Genomic DNA, 21,984 nt, shown 5'->3' on the forward strand with positions numbered 1-21,984 from the left:
ACATAGAGAACAATAGAATAAATGAACATACATGGGTTTAATTCCCACCCTAGGTATTAATTTTAATACTCATTAGAGGTTGGAGCAAATAGGGCAGATTGCAATTGACCATAATGTAGTGTCTAAAAATGCTGATTGATGTGGCCAAGTCCTCAACATCCTTTTTTCTAAGTATACAGCAGCTCCTCTATGGATTAGTAAGGGAACACTTTACATATAGTCCAGTGGCTAAGTCCTGTCTTTTTTGTCTCTATTATTTCCTTATTTATATTATTATATTTCTTATATTCTCTTGTACATGTAGTAAGCTAAAAAGCTATCATTACTCCTTTTCCTCATCTGCCTGATAACAATGAAATGTATTCATTGTTGATGTCTGTAAAGTGACTTATAATTTAACTGCTAACAGACATTTGGACTCTGGTGGATAGTTTCTATACTGTTATCTCATTGGCAATCATACCACATCTCTTTATTTTAGTACAGGTTAAGTATTTAAAGTAAGTGACTAACAAACATTAAATCATTTGAGAGAAAAATTATGCAATGATTTCAGTTTACATATATCAACAGTAAAATTTGGTTGTATAAATTGTGTCATTATGTTTATAATGACCACTGTAATTGTGAACTGCCATGACTGTCTTGTACAAAATATATTTGAATAAGTCCCCTAATGAATAGTATAAAGATGTTTAAAAAAACAAATATATGTACTAGTTCCAGATCTATCAATTCAAAAATAATTGATGTTTTTTTTAATTAATTAAATAATAACAACTTATTGCAATACTCAGGATTATCATGATATTAATACAAACTAGCATTCTTATATGTGATACATATATAACTTAGTGCAGCTTATTCTGAAATTGTAATGTATGTCATAAAAAAGAGATTTTTTGTAAAAGTTACCAAAATTGTCTGTATTTCAACCACATTTAGGCCTAGGAAGCTTAACTTTTTAAGTGTAGAGGTTGACAAGCTAAGTCATGACTGTAAATTCAGATATTATCATGAGGTTTTTATTAAAGTAAATAATGCGATTAAATTGATTATCTCAATAAAAAGAACTCGCATTCTGATTTGATACTATGAGATTTTTTCTGATATCAGAAAAATAAATATCTCATTGTTGTCCATTCTTCAAAAAATTTCTGAACATACTGTACATGTATTTAAGTCAGCTTTGTTTTTGTCTGAGACTACTATAACATGGGAAATGACCAATCTCTATGTTATAGTAGTCTCAGGTTTTTGTTTTGTAGTTCAATTGACTATGCATTTTAGAGCAGTTAAATATGAATTTGGATTAAATTTGAAGTTGATTCAGTATATTTTATGACATAATAACACTCTTTTATTTAAACAAAGCATTTCAGACTTTATTTACAGATCAGCTTAGCTAATCACTCATTATTCAATCAATAATTTAATTAAAGGACTCAACAGTTGTTTGTAGGACTTTTGAATTCAAATATAAGAAAAAAATATCAAAACTTGAAGTAATACCATGAATACATGTAATAGGAATTATGAGAACTGCATGATATCAGATTGCAATACAGCTTTTTGTTCAGTTTTCTTTGTGTTGATTATAATGTTTTGAATCCCTTTCTGGCTTTTTGGATGTTCAGATTTTTTCTCTTGATTAAGAGCGAGCAACGGAACTTGTACATCTTATATAGTTTCTTATCTCGGGGGCGGATCAAGCCAATTTTCAAAGAGGAGGGGGGGTTCCAACTATATGTCCCCATTCAAATGCATTGGTTGTCGATAAAAAGAGGGGATTCCAATCGCCGGACCCCCGGAAGATCCGCCACTGTATCTTATAGCAGGTATAATATAAAAATAAAAAATTGTTCTTCTGTCCACTGCAAATTGACTTTTTTTTCATTCAATGTCAATGTTCACAATTTTGGAGCATGTATTGTCTACATTTCCTTTTTTTCCATATTGTATTTCAATGTAATGCAAAGTTAAATTCTATTGTAACACAAGTTCTGCTGATAAATGGCTGATAAACCCCTCTTGTATGTAATTATTTGGCATGAAATGAAATATGTTTTTTCTGTATATGGAAATTAGGAATAATCCACCCTCTCTTTATAAAAGACCTGGATCTGCTTAAAAGTTCTTGCTTTTCTCAGAATTTTCCATTGTTACATCAGGAATAAAGGCTACCAATAATCATGCTTGACGATCATTGAGGTCACACATAAAGAACCCATCTCTTTGCAGATCATAGTAGAAAAACAAAAATACAATGTAGTTGGTAACATAAATGTATTGTTTAAAAATATCAAGAGAAACATTCCCATACAGAATCTCTGTCAATAAGTTATTTTTCCACTCTTAACAGTGAAATCTTAAATATGTAAATTGATCGGCAAGCCTCGCATCTTGAAATAAAATATCTGTAGGAGAGAACTATTGTTTCACAATTGATGCTGTGTTAGAATTTATAATATCTCTCTTTTTTTCCCCATATGATCAGCATAAAAAGTGACAATCTGTAAGTTCTTCAGTCTAAATAACTTTATTAAATCTCATTTCTGATGGAACATTTTCAGTGTACCAGATTAACAACTTTCTATGTTAGATACTTATGTAAATATAAAAATTCAAGTCTAATTTTAGAGTGAAATTTTAATATATTTAAACAAACTGTTCTATAAACAACGAACATGTACAAACACTGAGTTTATTTTCATATCCTTTCTAAGAATATTGATACAAAGAAAGTAAAACAAAGACTTGTATTATTCCATCTACCAAAAGGGTGTTTGAGAATATACAAATAAGTTCAAGTTTCAGAGAAAAGTCAGTTATCTATAATTTTCTTCTTTGGAAGTTTTCGAAAACCTATTTTAGGGTACTTGAAAAAATGCCACATTCAACCATTCCATGACTATTTTAATGTTAAAAGAGTAGAGGAACATGAAATATTGAATGGTTATTCAAGAAAGTGTCGAAATATAACTACAATCATTAATTTTACTCGAATTTACTGTTGTGAACTTGCAATTTCCTACGACGCGTGTACCACTACTGTAACAACAGCCCATGAAAAGGCCGTGAAATGTCTGTGAAATATCACAGGGCCGTGAAAACCCCGTGAAAATACCCCGTGACTTTTGTAAAAAAAATATTTCTAAAGGCCGTGAAAAATATTTGATGTTAGAAAAAGACCGTGAAATTTCAATATCCCGTGAAAAGGCCGTAATAATTTGTCCTTTCATGCTTAATAAAAAAAATATCACGGCCTTTTCACTGGTTGTTGAAACCAGTGAAAAGGCCGTGATATTTTTCATGTCAATTTTTTCTTATCCTAATTCAGATTTAAAACATCCCATGTGATTATTGTAATATGGTCTAATTATTTCCAATCACATTTTTCTAAATATCCTATAAACTTTTCAATATAGATATATGTCTGTTTAAATATTATTATATGCAATACTACTGTTCAGGACCGACTTTTAAATGGAACCATTCATTGTTATAAATCAAATACAAATATTTTATTGGCACAAACACAATTACAATAATTGGCAAAGGCCCGAATTTCAGTACATTATAACAATGAATACAGCATAATAAAATAATATGTTATAATTAAGAAGCTAAAATCTCATTTCTATAATATACCAGACATTTATGTATATAAGAACTTGTCACTTTCAGGACTTTTTAAAGAGTTGCTATTAATGCAACGTTTCATATTTAGCTGACTCTCACTAGAACTTGTAGGAAGTATATTTAATATAATAGTTTTAAAGTTTATTCTGTATTTAGAAAATTTTTCACAATTCAGTAGAAAGTGATTTTCATCTTCTACCTCACCCGATTTACATACATTACAAACTCGTTCATTGGTGGGTAAACCTTAATGTCGCCCTTTTTCTATAGCAAGATTGCGTGCACTCAATCTTACTTTACACAGAGATGACCTTTCTAATTTATTACTTAGAACATCAACATAAGAACTACGCTGATTTGAATTATGAAATTGTTGATAAAATTTTAGTTTGGATGAATTGTAAATTTTTGATGATTGATCCTGCGTGCACTAATCAATCACTCGTTGTTTAATACTTATATAATTAATGACTTTGTGCCAATAAATATTTTGTATTTAAAGAAAAGTATTTTGCTTCTCGTCTGTACATTATTATAAAAAATGTAAACATTTATAATCTTAATTGGAACCGAAACATGTAAAAAAGAGAACTTCCCGGAATATCAGACCGTATCCGGATTCGTGTTTCTTTTAGAGTAATTGTAACATTTCCGCTTAGAAATTTGAAAGACGCCGAAGGTGGATTAATATTTACTTTAAAGATGCAAGACGAGTGACAGCAAGTTTGAGGTAAGTCAAGTTATTAATATTTTATTCTTATATGCATCATATCACCAAAATGTTGTTGACGTTTGTGAGCATTTCCATTGAACTGATAATAAGTGATTTTCACTGAATTTGCAGAAACCGCGCAAACATGCATGTGATATATTCACTTATATTTGAGTCTGTTGCACTTGATTCCTTTAATCATTTCGGTTAATGTTTTCTAAGACTTACCGGATCCTTTAAATACGATTACGATTTTGTTTTGTTTATGTATTTGGGGAAAAAAGGGGGGGGGGGGTCCTTTCTCCCCACACTGGCGACATTAAAAAATGAAATTTATGTACAGTACACTACGTAGACATAGACATAGATAATTGGAAATGATTATAATAGCAATAAGTATCTCTGAAATGGAGTTCACTCTGATAATCAGAGGCGTAACCCCCTTTGAATGTGTCGGGAGCTATTTAAGTATTTTCTGACTTGGCCGTCGGGACACAGTGTTCAAAAGGGATTAATCAGAGGCGTAGCAGGGAAAGTATTTAATATTTGTACGGCAAAATGTCCTTTCTAGAATGGTTTGTGCTATATCATAAGAATAATTGGTATCGCAATGAGGTGTTTAAAAAATAATTGGTATGGCGAATGTGCCTGCAGTAAAAGTTGCTACGCCCCTGGCCCCTGTAGAATAAATAGCTGTGACTCATTGCGGCCACATATTCTAGACAAGTTTGGATTTAGCCATACATATTATTACTTCAAAGAAACATTTAAATTTAATAGTCTGTCTTAAAAGTGTCTTTAGTCTTTAAAAAAATCTAAAAAATAATATAAGTTGACAATACAGAACTTCGTTAACTAATGATGCCATATTGGATAGGGGGCAGATTTTCTGGAAAATGGTATGAAAATATGGGAAAACCTATGCATGTTTCCAAGTGGCTGTTGTTTCAATGATATTTTTTAGTATTTTTCATACCATTTTCACCTCCAGTATGAAAATCTGCCCCCTATTCAATATGGGGTCATTAACCATGAAGTCCTGTATTGCATGGAATAATATTGTAGCTGTTTTAAGTACATGTATGTACATAAATGCCAAAAATTAATTTGAATATATAAATAGTTTTTTTATATACATGTATAAAATATGTAATTTTTCTTTATTTATTCTAGGAATGAAGAGCAAAAGGATATAGCAGTCTTTATATAAAATAGTTCAGGAATCCAGTTGGAAAGAAGAGCTTTTCAGTTAAAAGTATTTCCTGGGAATTAACAGGACCTTCCTTAAATGTTTTTCTGGAATAGTTATTCAAAAGGGCAGTGAAGTGAAGGATTACATGAGACAAATATTGCTGAAGTGGTAAAATCAGACCCAAAAGATGTACAAAATTTCTACAATACATGTTACAGCTGACTTTAGCTACTTAATCACATTGACATTTGTGTGCTTTTATGTTTTCTTCACATAATTACTACAGTTCTATTAAAATTAATATTTTTATTCTTTGTCACAATTATTACTTAAAAAAATACAGCATTTTAATATGGTTTTTCATAGTCTCACTTGCATTGTACTTAAAGAAGTTGTCTGTAGATGTTTACACTAGGTTTTCATGCAGGCATTTCACTTCACTTGATTGAAACAGCATTTAAATTTTTTGTTAAATTATGGCCTGAAAAATACATTTAACATTTTACAGGAGTTTTCACAATCAGTGAATGGCTGTTTATCACAGTAGTACATGTACATTTCACGGTCTTTTCACAATGGGCACATAATTTATCACGACTTTTTCGCGGTGTACATTTTTGTTTTTTCACAGGTTTTCTACTGTCTCTTTACCCAAGTTTTCAGTTGGCACCTTTTCACGACAAATAAAGGCATATACTGTACTATATCTACATTTCACGGTCTTTTCGCAATGGGCACATAATGCATTATCACGACGTTTTCACGGTGTACATTTTTTTTCACAGGGTTTCTACGGTCTTTTCACCCAAGTTTTCAGGTGGCACCTCTTCACGGCCTTTTCACAAACTTTTCACAGCCTTTTCACGACAGTCATTCCACGGCATTGTCACGGATAAGTTTCACGGCCCACCATAAATTAACCGTGACAAACACTGTTTAAATCACCAGCATTTTTACGGACATTTTCACGGCCAATCTACGGGGCATTGTTCCAGTAGTGTACGGAGTTATCTTTTGATCTCCACTTCGCCACGAATAAGCTGACAAAATTTCGTGTCCAGTGAATTTAGGATCGATTATCATCAAAATTTAACGTAAAAAATGGTTTTGCTTCATATTTTATACCCCTCAACACGTTACCATACCTATTTAAGGAATAATTAAGGATTTTCCGTGGACCTACGCAAATTTTCAGAAAAAAAGTTTCACTTCACTCGTGAATTTATAATACTTTAACAACACTTTTTAATAATAATTATAAAGAATAATAAAGCTTATTCAATCTAGAATTGAACACTTTCATTTTTATTGATGTACGAGTACAAATAAGACGATACGAGTCAAAAAACCACCAGGCATGCACGTTTGCCAAAAAACCGTAAACTCTGACCTTTTGTCACGTGACCAATGTCTTGACCTTAGAAGCCATTAAATCGTTTGCCGTCCAACTGTTAAAATGTTTATATTTTGTCATTGTTTGTCACCAAAAACACTTAACACAGTAATGTCTAACTTAACCAAACTATGAAAATATCACAGTACTAAACGCTCCTCCTACTACCCGTGAATGAAAATAATAAAAAAAAATCATTTTTTGCGAAGTTTCCCCTTTAGAATTTGACATGGTTTCAAATAATACATCAATCCTACTCATAATAAAAATGCATTTAGCATTTTTATATTGGTCAGGCCCCGGCGCCATAAAACTTTTATTTTCTGAGTAAAAAAATATTCTCAGAATGAATTATATTACTCAGCTAAGAATAAGAACTTTTTTCTCTGCCATAAAAAAATATTCTCGAGAATATTCGTAGCTGAGAATTTTTTTCTCAGTGATGTAAGCGGTAAAATAGATGTTTGAAAACTAAAAAGTGTACCTAACTTCGCAAAAACACAGGTTTTATCTCTTTAGCAACACTGTAAAACATAAAAAGAATGTATGATAGATAAAATGACAAGTAGCACTTTGTGAGCATCGGTAAATGGACAGAAAGTCACAGTCCTGACAAAAAGTCACAGGCTATAAAGTCACAAATAATTTGTCGACAATTGTTTGAAATTATAAGAGAAAGATCTTGAAATATTTGAGTTATTAACCCGTAGCTTGTTATAAATATATATTATTTTTTTATATTACTCATACAACTTCTGTCTTAAGATACACGTATTAATGATTATGTTTTATAAATGGCGAAATCTTCGAAATGTAATCTCCTTGGAATGTAACCTTCGTTGACGTTTACGTGAAGAGTGCTTTCTTTCACGTCCGCACTTCTATCGAGTATGGTATGCCAAATAAACATTATTACGGATCAATGACATACATTATGTATTCAGACGACAAACGTAGACACCATGTGACAATTTTAAGCCAATTGTTTATTAAAGTGAAACAGAGCTGCTTTTTTTCTCAGATCTACAAATAAACAAAAAAACAAAACATAACAGAAAATAAAATGCTCCGCTGTGTGCTTTAAAAATTATGCAAGTAGTCATAAAAATTGCACCTTATAATGAGTTTAATATATTGCACAGAAAGTACGACGTCGTGTGAGAAGGCATGGCATATACCGATATTGTCCATTACATTTATTAACAACACCTTGTACAAATATTTTTTTTCGAAAATAAAAACAGTTAAATAGAACAAACAAAACTATCCGTTACAATGATATATGAGGGTCTTGATAAGGGGAAAGGGGGAGTGGGGGCATGTTCTATTTTTCCATATTCTGTAATTCTATTGGCCATTTTTCTCTATCCAGTAAGAAATATTTATTCTGTAAATGATTCTTGTTTTCTAATCGTGCATATGGAAATTTCCTTCTGTATCGTGATTTTGACATGATAGATTTTTTTTTCTGTATCAAAGACACATGTACGACGACACTACCCAGTAATACAACCCATCCTCCTTTCCCCTCCCACGAATCTGTCACTGTACTGCACAAATGATACATTTATCAATCTCGACTAATATCTGTTTAAAACCAAACAGGGGGGAAATTATTTTACTTTCTTTGTAATAATTTTGATATCTGAGATGATAATCAGTATATAGGGTGACATTACATGTATTTGGTTTGTAGATATGAGGTACCAGTACTGCAATCTAATCAAGGTAGCTGTAGTAATTTGTAAAAAAGTAGTTTTTTAAGAGAGATCTGAAAACTAATAGAAAAAAAATCGACCTCCTGAACTAGATTTAAAACATTTTATCCTTGATAGACCAACTGTCCCACAAAATATAAAATATTGCCTATTTATTAACAATTTTGGAGAATATTAAAATATATTTAACATTTATTGGTAGTGAACAAAAAATGCTAAACCCCCAAAAATTCAAAGACAATGTTATCCGTCCTCGAGTATCAGTCAAATAGCCCTTACCAAACAATTGAAGTTTTAAATTGTAATGAATTATGGATCTTACAAATCTGAAACCGAAGACGTAGTAAGCATGCTGGCGAAAGAGACTTTTGAGTCTGCAATTCTATTTAATTCCCGTTAATTGTTCATTTATAAATTTTGAAAATATAAAGAAACTGAGATTTCAACTCCATCGGGCAAAGTTGACCTTCGACTCATTTAATTGGCTATTATTTTAAAGTCCTTTTGGTCATATTTCTGATTAATTTTGTTGTCTTCAATTTGTTTTCCACCATTGCAGAGCTAGTTGTTGTCAATGGTCATCTTGGTCTGACCTCTGTCCCGAACTGTTTTATCAGTGTTGTAATGTGCAATCATTTCTGACATAATACATGAGAAGGGTGCAAGGTTGACTTTGACTGTAATAGGGAACGAAATGATACGTCAAGATTTGTTAACTCCTTACATGCAAGATCGTGATTTTGGATCAAAATACTGATGCTTACGAATGTACAGAAATTGCATCGCTTACGTACATCAATTGACCAATTCCGATTACAATCAGTTCAATATTTCATTCGTTTTACCTTATTCTTAATTTTTATATAAAAAAAAATATACATTTTAGCACCCAATTATTCAGTCTTTTTTCTTTAATTTTTTTTGCACATTTTTTTTTTTTTTTTTTTTTTTGGGGGGGGGGGGGGGGTATTTTCTATTCTGTAAATCACCTCGTATATCTTGGGTAATTTCAAATAAAGATCTGATATTCAAGCGGGATATATAATGCATAATACTACTAGAGAAGCTGTTTAATTGGTCGCTTTTTGTGATCTCTTTTAAAATTCGGTAAGATTAATATGCTACAACCAACAAATTTTTAATTCTCATATGCTATCACAGAATTATAAGACATAATTTGATTTCTAAAGGTCAAATTATGTTGTATGCTACTAAATATTTCAATGTTGAAAGAAAATGTTACGGCTATATTTGGAATATTTCTACTATATTGCATTTTTTTATAGTATCAACCTACTTATGCTCATTTTACAAAAATCATACTTATTCATTTATTTCTATGAATAGCAGATGCTGCATAATGGATTTGATTGGTTCTAAAAGATATTGGATGCTCTTATGATTATATTAAATAACTTTTGTAGTTGTTTGATTGTTTTGTTTAAAAAAAAAACACTACCATTTCTGTTTATAGCATATTTGAGAAAAGTGTTTACAGAAAATGAAGAAAAATATTAAAATGGCATTTTCACCTTTGATAGATGCTGATGTAATTCTTTTAATTCTATATTGAATACCTCAGCATATGGATGTTGGCTTCCAATTATTTTTGAGATTCTGGCATCCCATCACATCATTATTTTCGCTCAAATATCCGATGCCCACTAAAATGTGGGTTATTTCATACAACAACAAAGGAGCAGTGAAGCTATTTCACACTAGATTCAAAAAGTCTTGCAATCTTTTCTAAAATTTATAGTATCACAGCACCGTATGTACTTTTTTATTGTTCTAACAGTAGTATGATTGATTATTTTAAATAAATCAACAAATTATGAACCCTGGAAAAAGCCTGAAACCTCAATTTTTACAGTTTTTGACAAAATTGATATTGAGTATCTATCCTAAAAAAATATATGAAAAAATAACGTTAATCAAACAAAAAATGTTGGACTGAGTAAAGATGTGTATGTTTTTTTTCGGATACAATTTCATTTGTGTAGATTAGTGACGTTCTTCAATGCAAATTTTGACAAAATTTTAACAAAAACCCTATTAACAGTTATAATTTTTATTTCAAAATACCACCAATAGCAACATGTAAGATTTTTTTTTATACTTAAGTATGGTTTTGGCTATACTCAAATATTTAAGAATATTCTTAACTTTGAGTAAAAAAATATCTGAGAATTTTTTTATGGCGGTGTATTGTGCTGAGAATAATAAAATCGAGAAAATTCTCAGGCTGAGCAAAAAAAATTACTCAAATAGTTTTATGGCGCCGGGGCCAGGACATTAGTCACGGCAAAGTCGATGTTGGTCAGGTCAAGTTTTTTACCCTAAAAGTATTTTTCCCCATTTCTTTTGTCAAAAAATTATTAGATAAATGTCATTAACGGTCCGTGTATATTTGCGCCCATTCGTTTTTCGTATTGAAATATATATAAAAAAAAAAAACAAACAAAAAACGAAAGTGTTTTCATTTTTCGTTTTTGATTTCTTAAAAACCAAAACGGAAAACGGAAGTATATATTTTCATTTTTTGTTTTTCTCTAAATACAAAATGAAAATCAAAAGTGTTTCCGTTTTTCGTTTTTGATTTCACTAAAGAAGAGTTTTGTATTTATTTTAATTATTTCTCGTTTTATAATGTACAATGTTTTCTTTTCTTGTTTCACAGTCATCGATAGTAAATATTGTAAATGTACACACACCGGTGTTATTTCAACATAATGTATAAAAAAAAGTCGCCGTCAGGTAAAATTGGCACCATGTTTTTGGTAGAAATTTTTTAAACTATCAACCGCATTCATTCGAGATGACGTTTTTCAATAAGCGGAATCAAAATTCTTTCCATAAAATCAGTACTGTCCTACCTTTTGTTTTTGCACTGTATAATCCTAACCTTCACATTATCCAATAATATCTATCATTGTAAAACCGCCATCTTGGTTTCTATGAGGATCCCTTATTTACATAACATTCGTTACTCCTTGCCATTGATGTTATAGAGTTTCCCTCGCTTTTTGCATGTAAGCAATAAAAAGGATGAAAAGATACGAGTGCCCCGAGAAAATAGACTGCACGTGGAACTCCACGGCAACACTTCCGGTAATAACAATGTCGGATTCCACCATCGAAAATATTCTTGGATTATGTGAAGGTCAGGATTATACAGTGCAAACACAATACAAGGTAGGACAGTAGTTGTTTTTTTTGGAAAGATATTTGATTCCGCTAATTGAAAAACGTCATCTCGAATGAATGCGGTTGGTAGTTTTAAAAAATATCCGCCAAAAACACAGTGCCAATTTTACATGACGGCGAGTATAGACAAAACATACCGCCTGACTTCTGAATTGAACGACGGTGATAAATGAATCAAAGACTTTCGAACTATCTTGTTTATATCTTTGATAAAAAATAAATTATTATATTTAAATATTAAACGAATCACAAATCTAAATTGTACAATATAATGTTATATAAAGATGGTACAAATAAATAGATTGATTACAACATCACACTAACAAGGGAGGTTACTACTTTTTAAAACTGATAAAAAAAACTAGCCCGGTCGTTAAAGTATACATGCACAGCGGTTATCAGATCAATAGTATTTAAATCGAAGATGATGTCGACGGATGCAAAAGTTTATATCAATCTAAACAATAAGCGTGCGTGATCTTTACTTTTAAGTTTAGAAAGAATGATCTAAGATGATAAGACAGGGCCGTAACTAGCCTCTATTACAAGTGAAGCAAAATTATTTTTGGCGAGGGGTCTATGGCTCAATGCCATAGAAGATCTGGAAAAAATGACGCAAAATCGTGCATTCTGAACGTTTCTTTCGGACCCTTTCTTAATCTAAATGCAAGTTTTGTTTTATTTATTTTTTTCGACAATATTCTGGTCTCGGAGCAGAATATATAAATTCAGTGGAAGACTTTAGTATTAAGGGACAACATCAAAAGACATATGTAGGATAAAGCAAAACATTGTAATCCACATAGTCAAGTGTCTGGCTGTTGTTTTTAGAGTATGAATGGTTCGTTTCCTCATTGAAGACCCTCCAGCTACTTTCAAGATGAAGAACAGGAATAAAAGCCCTGTTCATTGATAATTTGTATTTTTTCTATGTATTGTGTGCGATTTTGTCCCATGCACATTTACTCCAATTTACTCCACCTCTCTTTATTTTCTATTTAGGGCCTGAACACGGCTCAATACAAGTATAGCCCTTCAATGTTAAAGTTCATATGTTTTTTTTAAATGATTTGATGCCGGGAGAATGGGATTTCTAGCTTTGATTTAACCTATGTCAGCTTTTTCTTTGTATTTACAGCAAAGGGAGTCAGTTTTGTGTTCTGTAATATACTGTAACAGTTTAATCTGTCATTAAAAAAGGACAACATGGAATATAAGCAAACTGAAGCCATATTCATAATTAAAGATCGATCATCGCTTGATTAGTGTTCCTTTAACGTCGACGCAGAACAAAAAGGCGAGAGCTACTTTCGAATATTTCTACAATTTAAAGTAGTTTTTAAATTTTATTAAAAGGTCCTGTTAGCGGCATTAAGTGAAATTAGGCATTAAGCTTAAATCCTAGGCAATAAGCTAACGCCTAGGCAGTAAGTCTATTGCCTAAATAGTGTTAGGAATTAATCTCTAATCCTAGGATTTAAGCTTAAATCCTGAAAAATGTGTCCAGGAATTAATCTTATTGCCTAAAATGTAAATGGAGAAAATAAAAAAAAAAACATTTGTTAAAAATTAAAACACATTTGGTACAAAATAACATGATAATAACTGAAGTTTAAAATGTCAACTCCTTCAAATAAAGTCACCAGTTCTGACCACTTTATTTTTAAACTCCGGTATAACCATGGCTGAAAATTCACGACGGTTGTGATAATGCAGTTTATGGGGCGCACTAAACATTAAAAACATTAAAAATATGAAACCCTTAATTAAAACAAACGTCACTCTATTTAAGCACATTTTAACGTACAAAATCTAATGTTTAAAAATTTTGTTAGTACACTATAAGACATTAATAGTTTCTGTTTTTGGTTTAATTGGAAATCCATTAACCCAACCTGTCCTCTATTGTTGAACTCTTTGGATAAAATGGGGTTCACTACTCTCCCTTCCCTAGAATGTTTTTCTTCATGTTACAATTTTCAGAATGTGAAAGACATTGTTCGATGGAAATATTTGCATAACCATTGAATCGGAAGAAATATTTAAATTGACATTGTTGTATTCTTGTCTTTCATTTTTGCTTATGTACTTTGTCAATAAAGTGTTTATATGCCGTTTTGTTTTTCGTTGTTGAAATTGTTATTTTCATAGTGATTTAGATTATAACACAATGTTGTACCCCCATTTTTGACTTTTTTTACCTAAATGTCTGTTTGTTTTGCCAAAACATTTTTGTCAATATAATAGAATTATATGCGACTGTCATACAAGTGAGAGGATTAGCTAGCTGTTAAACAAGGTTTAACCCATCATTTTCTACATATGGAAATGCCTGTACCAAGTCCCTGAATATGACAGTTGTTTTCATTTCGTCCTTGGAGCTCGGTATTTTTTGTTATTTTTGAAGAGTCACTACTAAGTTGATAAAATCATACGGTCTCTGTCGCCATGGTTGTTTATATGAAAAATAATGAGATGTGGTATACTTGCCAGTGAGACAACTATCCACAAAAATTCAAATGAAGTTGATGTAAACAATTATAGCCAACATTACGGCTTTCAGCAATGAGAAAAACCCATACCATATAGTCAGCTATAAAATTAAGGCCCAAACATGAAAAATATTAAATGTTCCTTATCCAATGTACCACGATAAAGAAAACAAATTAATTTTGATTTTTTTCTTATCATTCTCCTTTACTCTACTTATCAATATTTCAAAGTCCCCTAAGGTAAACAAAATGTCATACTTTTTTTGTCGTTGTAGTAGTCTATAATTGCCGTCTTTTATGGGGATTCTAAAAGTTAAAAGTAGAAAAAAATATCATCATAAAATCTGTTAAATTATACCAAGTGTTTATTAATATTTGGAACATAATTTTAAAATAAACTTGAAATCAAGAATATTTTATCGATTGTACATCTACTTCGAAGATAAAACAAAAATCCCAAAGTTCACTTATTGCCTTAAATGATGCAAGGCAATAGGATGAATAATCATCATTATATTTCAGGAAATAAGCTTAATGCCTGAAAATTTCAGGCAATAACTTAATGCCTAATTTTACTTATTGCCGCTAACATATATATATATATAATAAAACTCGAAATTACTAATTATATAAATAACAAATGAAATTCTACACTAGGAGAACTTGGAATTTGAGGAATATTTTAATATTTTGGACTTTAAAGATGCCGTTGTTCTTTGTCGATTTAGAACGACTAATAACAATTTGCCGATTGAAACAGGAAGGTGGCAAAACGTATTGAGAGAAAACCGTGTTTGCCATCAATGTAACAATCGACAAATTGGTGACGAATATCACTATATATTTGAATGTACTTTTTTCGATCAAAAACGTACAGAGTATTTATCCTCCTATTTTGTACAACGACAAAATAAATCTAAATTCTCGGAACTTATGTCGAGTACACGGAAACCAGTCCTGAAGAAATTTTGTTTATTTATAAAAAATGTGTAACCTCTCTCCTTGTTTTGTATATATTGTAAATAGTTATTGTTGTTATCTCTGTACTGATGTAATGCATTGGCTTTATGAGAAATAAAGAGAGAGAATAGTCATATAGAAGGGCAATCAATCAACGAACAAAAGACAATCTCAGGAACTGATATAAGAGAGCATAATGTAAACAATAGACAATCAACACTGAAAACTAAAAAGAAATGAGATACATATATCCCGAAAAAAAAACAGAGGCCACGTCATAGAAAGAACAGGACTTGCTTCTGGCAAGACAATTGCCCTTAAACAATTTGATATGAAGACAAGCTTTTGTTTCAACTTTTTAATTTCCAACATGAGTCATTTGCCTAATTTACCTCAATTTCATAACGGTCCTGTAAGAATTGATGACCAGGGTTCATCTGCCAGTATTTTACAAACATTCAGGACGATAATGTGTTTTGTCTATTAACATCAATTGATTAAAAAATAAATTTCTGCAAGTTCACATTTCAAACCGGGATAAGAATTCAATCATTTTGTCATTGGGAGCCTATTTGGTATGAGTTTTTCTCATTTGTGAAGGCTATATGGTGACCTTTACTAGAAGGTGTGGATAGGGTTTTAGGGAATAGAGAATAGCGGGGAAAAATATAAATATTAGAGACAATGGACAAAAAAACAAATAGAATAGAATAATGAGGTGTTAAAACATAAAGAGAATAATTGGCAAAAAGTATAAAGAATAGATAAAAACGGCCTACAACATGAAAGAGTATATAGAGAAAAATGGCATAAAATATAAAAGAATACAGAAACGAAAAACCCCGCTTCCAGACAATCATACTAGTTGCCTAAAGCAACGTTATTTTGTCTCTGATAGATTGTTATTGGTTATCATACTTTTTATTTCTATGCCTATCAATTAGTACGTGTGCTCCAGCATATGGTTACTTAACTTCTTTTGCTACCTTGTTACAAAATGGAAAAAACTTTATTAATAAACTCATCATAGATATTCATTGCGTCCGAAGCATTTTTCGGGTTTTATCTTTATCAGGAGTGTCAAAAGGGAAAAAACAACATTACATTTCACCCGTTGGTACTTTAGCGGCACAATTCTTTCATTTTATTGTGCGTGTTATGTATTATTTACACCAGGTTAGACTTTCCATTTTCAAAACCTGTCTATACCTGCCTTTCCCCGTACAACGTATCAAAATTGTATTAATGGTTGCCCCTTTATTATTAACAATTATGAAGAAAAAAACATATATGACATACGATCACATACAGCTACCGAAGACAATAACAGAATTAATAAAATGCTTCACCGAACGCAGCCTGATACAACCGCAAAGGTCGAACCCTGAACAGTTGGTGCCAGTTTGGACACAATATTTAAGCTTAATACTGTCTGAATTTGGATTGTGATAAAATTTTTGACATGCTATAGATTTCAGACACAAAATAAATGTGGTAAAAGATCTTAAAAATTTGAAATGGGTTGAAATATTTGTATTAATTTAGAATTAAAGATTTCTTGCTATTGCGCAATACAGTGCGATTCGATATTTCTTGTTATTGCGTAATACTGTGAAATTGGATATTTCTTGCTATTGCGCAGTACTATACAATTGGAGATTTCTTGCTATTGCGGAATACTGTGAATTGGATATTTCTTGCTATTGCGCAGTACTATACAACTGGAGATTACTTGCTATTGCGCAGTATTGTGCTATTGCACAATACTGTGCAATGGGATATTTCTTGCTATTGCGCAATACTGTGCAATTGAAGATTTCTTGCAATTGCGCAATACTGTGCACTTGATGATTTCTTGCTATTGCGCAATACTGTGCAATTGAAGATTTCTTGCAATTGCGCAATACTGTGCACTTGATGATTTCTTGCTATTGCGCAATACTGTGCAATTGAAGATTTCTTGCAATTGCGCAATACTGTGCACTTGATGATTTCTTGCTATTGCGCAATACTGTGCAATCGAAGATTATTTGCTATTGTTCTATTGAGCAATACTGTGCAATTCAAGATTTCAATACTGTGCAATTCAAATACTGTTTTTGGTTTAATTGGAAATCCATTAAACCAACCTGTCCTCTATTATTTAACTCTTTGGATAAAATGGGGTTCACTACTCTCCCTTCCCTAGAATGTTTTTCTTCATGTTACAATTTTCAGAATGTGAAAGACATTGTTCGATGGAAATATTTGCATAACCATTGAATCGGAAGAAATATTTAAATTGACATTGTTGTATTCTTGTCTTTCATTTTTGCTTATGTACTTTGTCAATAAAGTGTTTATATGCCGTTTTGTTTTTCGTTGTTGAAATTGTTATTTTCATAGTGATTTAGATTATAACACAATGTTGTACCCCCATTTTTGACTTTTTTTACCTAAATGTCTGTTTGTTTTGCCAAAACATTTTTGTCAATATAATAGAATTATATGCGACTGTCATACAAGTGAGAGGATTAGCTAGCTGTTAAACAAGGTTTAACCCATCATTTTCTACATATGGAAATGCCTGTACCAAGTCCCTGAATATGACAGTTGTTTTCATTTCGTCCTTGGAGCTCGTTTTTTTTTTGTTATTTTTGAAGAGTCACTACTAAGTTGATAAAATCATACGGTCTCTGTCGCCATGGTTGTTTATATGAAAAATAATGAGATGTGGTATACTTGCCAGTGAGACAACTATCCACAAAAATTCAAATGAAGTTGATGTAAACAATTATAGCCAACACTACGGCTTTCAGCAATGAGAAAAACCCATACCATATAGTCAGCTATTAAATTAAGGCCCAAACATGAAAAATATTAAATGTTCCTTATCCAATGTACCACGATAAAGAAAACAAATTAATTTTGATTTTTTTCTTATCATTCTCCTTTACTCTACTTATCAATATTTCAAAGTCCCCTAAGGTAAACAAAATGTCATACTTTTTTTGTCGTTGTAGTAGTCTATAATTGCCGTCTTTTATGGGGATTCTAAAAGTTAAAAGTAGAAAAAAAAATCATCATAAAATCTGTTAAATTATACCAAGTGTATATTAATATTTGGAACATAATTTTAAAATAAACTTGAAATCAAGAATATTTTATCGATTGTACATCTACTTCGAAGATAAAACAAAAATCCCAAAGTTCACTTATTTCCTTAAATGATGCAAGGCAATAGGATGAATAATCATCATTATATTTCAGGAAATAAGCTTAATGCCTGAAAATTTCAGGCAATAACTTAATGCCTAGGGTTTAAGCTTAATGCCTAATTTTACTTATTGCCGCTAACATATATATATATATATATAATAAAACTCGAAATTACTAATTATATAAATAACAAATGAAATTCTACACTAGGAGAACTTGGAATTTGAGGAATATTTTAATATTTTGGACTTTAAAGATGTCGTTGTTCTTTGTCGATTTAGAACGACTAATAACAAATTGCCGATTGAAACAGGAAGGTGGCAAAACGTATTGAGAGAAAACCGTGTTTGCCATCAATGTAACAATCGACAAATTGGTGACGAATATCACTATATATTTGAATGTACTTTTTTCGATCAAAAACGTACAGAGTATTTATCCTAATATACTGTAACAGTTTAATCTGTCATTAAAAAAGGACAACATGGAATATAAGCAAACTGAAGCCATATTCATAATTAAAGATCGATCATCGCTTGATTAGTGTTCCTTTAACGTCGACGCAGAACAAAAAGGCGAGAGCTACTTTCGAATATTTCTACAATTTAAAGTAGTTTTTAAATTTTATTAAAAGGTCCTGTTAGCGGCAATAAGTGAAATTAGGCATTAAGCTTAAATCCTAGGCAATAAGCTAACGCCTAGGCAGTAAGTCTATTGCCTAAATAGTGTTAGGCATTAATCTTTAATCCTAGGATTTAAGCTTAAATCCTGAAAAATGTGTCCAGGAATTAATCTTATTGCCTAAAATGTAAATGGAGAAAATAAAAAAAAAACATTTGTTAAAAATTAAAACACATTTGGTACAAAATAACATGATAATAACTGAAGTTTAAAATGTCAACTCCTTCAAATAAAGTCACCAGTTCTGACCACTTTATTTTTAAACTCCGGTATAACCATGGCTGAAAATTCACGACGGTTGTGATAATGCAGTTTATGGGGCGCACTAAACATTAAAAACATTAAAAATATGAAACCCTTAATTAAAACAAACGTCACTCTATTTAAGCACATTTTAACGTACAAAATCTAATGTTTAAAAATTTTGTTAGTACACTATAAGACATTAATAGTTTCTGTTTTTGGTTTAATTGGAAATCCATTAAACCAACCTGTCCTCTATTGTTGAACTCTTTGGATAAAATGGGGTTCACTACTCTCCCTTCCTAGAATGTTTTTCTTCATGTTACAATTTTCAGAATGTGAAAGACATTGTTCGATGGAAATATTTGCATAACCATTGAATCGGAAGAAATATTTAAATTGACATTGTTGTATTCTTGTCTTGCATTTTTGCTTATGTACTTTGTCTATAAAGTGTTTATATGCCGTTTTGTTTTTCGTTGTTGAAATTGTTATTTTCATAGTGATTTAGATTATAACACAATGTTTTACCCCCATTTTTGACTTTTTTTACCTAAATGTCTGTTTGTTTTGCCAAAACATTTTTGTCAATATAATAGAATTATATGCGACTGTCATACAAGTGAGAGGATTAGCTAGCTGTTAAACAAGGTTTAACCCATCATTTTCTACATATGGAAATGCCTGTACCAAGTCCCTGAATATGACAGTTGTTTTCATTTCGTCCTTGGAGCTCGTTTTTTTTTTGGTTATTTTTGAAGAGTCACTACTAAGTTGATAAAAACATACGGTCTCTGTCGCCATGATTGTTTATATGAAAAATAATGAGATGTGGTATACTTGCCAGTGAGACAACTATCCACAAAAATTCAAATGAAGTTGATGTAAACAATTATAGCCAACACTACGGCTTTCAGCAATGAGAAAAACCCATACCATATAGTCAGCTATAAAATTAAGGCCCAAACATGAAAAATATTAAATGTTCCTTATCCAATGTACCACGATAAAGAAAACAAATTAATTTTGATTTTTTTCTTATCATTCTCCTTTACTCTACTTATCAATATTTCAAAGTCCCCTAAGGTAAACAAAATGTCATACTTTTTTTACAGAGGATGACCTTCAGGTCATTCCGATGTATTGCTATCGCCTAAATTTCCATTATGCAAATTAGTTTTGGGATTTCAACCGATCTATAAAAATTATAGATCCGCGGTCATTACAAGGGGAAAAAGTGCATTTTTATACCTGCGATTCCGTTTTCCGTTCGTACGATGTTTCATCAAAAAATGGAATCATTTCAGTTGTTGATTTAGTACTGAAAATTTGACTGAATTATCTCCTTTTAAAAACGGTTTTATATGTTTAATTGGTGTTTAAGAAAGAGGTCAGGTGCTCATGTTCATTCATAAAATTATCGTTCATTCATTCATGAATTTATCGTAAAATCAAAATCACTACACAGGTCACACAGGTTGTATACGTAATGTCAATGATTACCTGTAATCTAAAAATAAACTAACTTAACTGACTCCCCTTACTATAGTGTGTGATAACATTTTGTGAGGGAATTCGATGTTTGCTATACCACTGTTCATTTCAACGCACTTTATGACGATACCACTTTATCAATATGAATGAAATTTTTTGCAGTGTTTTAAGAAATAATTTTACTTTAAAATCGCGTATCATTTGTGAACTATTAAATGTTTTACAAGGACGAATTTTCTGTATAAAGTCAATAATTGTGTGGACTTTTGAACCCAAACTTTTTATAGCCTTAAATACGCTAATGAAAGATCCGAAAACTATACCCATACAGAACGACATGTTTTTGAAATTGTAGCAAAACTTTTAGTTGACAAATTTTAATTCGTTATTGCATAAATATTAACTTGAAATATCTGTCATTTTCTCCCTACCAAGTTTACCCCTATTACTCATTATGATGTGGACTGGACATTGTTATTGAATCTTATGCAATTTGATTGGATTAAGTTATTATTAGATTACCTTCAAACTGTTCATGCTTTTTCGTACGAGTATATTGATTAAATCAGAGCGTGCATGAATGTGTACAGTAAATTAAATGACCTGCAAACTGGACACTGGACCAGTCCATATTACGTTTTATCAATGAATAGATTTTTTTTTTTGTATTTTCCAAATTACAGGGCCCATAAAGGGCATAAAATCAGATACAATTGATTTACATAATTGGTAACAACAACAATAATAGCGGCATATGAATGAAACTTAAGGTATGAAAGGTAACAATTGCCACTTTTTATCTTTTCACATAATTTTCCACATACACATTAGATAAGTTATTTTTTATAGCCTATTGCGGAGAAAAAAGAGAAAGTTTACTGTATTAACGTTCTATTCCATTAAATACGCCATTTTTCGCAGAAAAACATTTTTATATGCACGGCTACGCCAGGTAAAATTGTTGTTTATCCTAACAAAAAAATACAATTTTCAGTTTCATTAGAATATTATAATAATAATAAATCCCAAATTTATGTAGTCATTAGATAAAG

This window comes from Mytilus californianus, unplaced genomic scaffold (genome assembly GCF_021869535.1).
Source record: "Mytilus californianus isolate M0D057914Y unplaced genomic scaffold, xbMytCali1.0.p SCAF_11, whole genome shotgun sequence".
Classification (NCBI taxonomy): Eukaryota; Metazoa; Mollusca; class Bivalvia; order Mytilida; family Mytilidae; genus Mytilus; species Mytilus californianus.